Raw genomic sequence first — 1,920 nt, 5'->3', positions numbered from 1 at the left:
GTTCGTTCCAGAGGGTGGGGGCTCCAACAGAGAAGGCTCTCCCCCTGGGGGTCGCCAACCGACACTGTCTGGTTGACGGCACCCTGAGGAGACCCTCTCTGTGGGAGCGTATCGGCCGGTGAGAGGTAATCTGTGGCAGAAGGCGGTCTCGGAGGTAACCAGGTCCAATGCCATGGCGCGCTTTAAAGATGATGATCAATACCTTGAAGCGCACTCTGAAGGCCACAGGCAGCCAGTGCAGCTCGCGCAGCAGCAGCGTTACATGGGAGCGACGAGTCACTCCCATCACCGCCCGTGCGGCTGCATTCTGGACTAACTGGAGCCTCCGAGTGCTCCTCAAGGGGAGCCCCATGTAGAGAGCATTGCAGTAGTCCAGGCGGGAGGTGACAAGGGCATGAGTAACCGTGCGCAAGGCATCCCGGTCCACGTACTTTCTGATTTAAAGAATGTTTCTTCGTTTTTAGGATGAGATAATGTGTTAAAGTAGATAGTGCACACATGTAGAAAACATGTTTTATTTTGAATCTGGAACGAGCCATTTTGATCTGGATGTTTTGTCGAACCTTTTTGGGTGAGGCTCAAGTGTGGGAGAAACAAAACCTGGTACCTTTTGGTTATTCTGGATTTTACACAGATAAAAATCCGGAAGGATCCTGGTTGATTTTATAGGATGCATTAGAACAGGGGTGTCAAACTCAATTTCATTGAGGGCCGCATCAGCATTGCGGTTGCCCGGGGGGGGGGGGCAGGTGGGTGTGGCCAGGGTGGGTGCGGCCTAGTGGGTGGGCGTGGATGGAGTAGGTGTGGCCTACTGGATGGGCGTGGCCAGCTCTACATTGTTCGCGTAAAGGGTGCCCTTGGCGTGGGCAGGAGTGGGACAGATCTGAGGGTCTCTGGGAGAAGGGGGTGGGACCAGGGCAAGTGCCAAGGCATGGTCCACTGGAGGAGCCTCACTGAGGAGAGCGCCCCACTGCCTGCCGAAACCCCTCCCCCAGAGCCCATCAAGCTGGATATGTGAAGTAGGTGAGGGCCATTTGCTGGCCACTTCCAAGCGATGGTGCATTTCTTCATTCATCACAAAGGGTGACACCTCCCCAGCATGCACCCAGGGGGCGGGGGCAACACGGCAGGGGCTGGTTCCTCGCTGTTTCCACATGGCCTTGTGGAGCTAAGACTGAATGCGTTTCAGCATAGATGGCCACCACAAAATTGTACATTGGCTCCCGGCCGGCCTGGGCCAGGGCCAAGGCAGAGGGGGCCATTCCCTCACTGTTTCCAGGATGGCTTCACGGGCCACATGAAACCACTTCGCGGGCTGCATCCGGCTCCCGGGCCTTGTGTTTGACATGTCTGCATTAGAATATGAATCACTGGCCAGTCATCCCATGCATGGAATAATTCATACGTATTATAGAACATTTTGCACATTCCTACAGTATAGCTATTTTTCGACCTTTCTTGCCATGGTTGTTAAGGGAATCATTGCAATTGGTAAATTGGTAACCTGATTCTTAAGGGAATCTGACTTCCCCATTGACTTTGCTTGCCAGAAGGTCACAAATGATGATCACGTGATCCTGGGACATTGGAACCGTCATAAATACATGCTAGTTGCCAAGTGTATGGATTTTGATCACATGACCGTGGAGATGCAGCAGCGGGTCAGAAGTGTGAAAAACAGCCATACGTCACTTTTATCCGTGCGGTTTTAACTTTGAACGGTCACTATACGAAGAGTTATAAGTCATAAGACTACCTGCGATATGAGTGTTCTGTTTGGCTTAGGAAGCCCGGCAATTGTGAGTAAATAGGTAAATGTAGGGTTGTGTCATGTAATAAACCCTCAGGAGGCTTCATTGCTCATATTTACATGTTTATAAGCTGAAAGCTGCTGCTGTGGAATGCTGTATTCAAGAAAGA

General features: G+C 51.7%; 1 protein-coding gene across 1 annotated transcript in view; it reads left to right on the top strand.

Annotated features, from left to right (window-relative positions):
* Positions 1 to 1,920, top strand: part of MRPS18B (mitochondrial ribosomal protein S18B) — a 14,450-nt gene that overhangs the window by 6,327 nt on the left and 6,203 nt on the right. The gene's annotated exons all lie outside the window — the stretch shown is intronic.

Source organism: Protobothrops mucrosquamatus, unplaced genomic scaffold, assembly GCF_001527695.2.
Source record: "Protobothrops mucrosquamatus isolate PMUCROS unplaced genomic scaffold, P.Mucros_1.0 scaffold3490, whole genome shotgun sequence".
Taxonomy (NCBI): Eukaryota; Metazoa; Chordata; class Lepidosauria; order Squamata; family Viperidae; genus Protobothrops; species Protobothrops mucrosquamatus.
The sequence above is the reverse complement of the archived record's forward strand: the minus strand, read 5'-3'. Positions and strand labels throughout refer to the sequence as shown.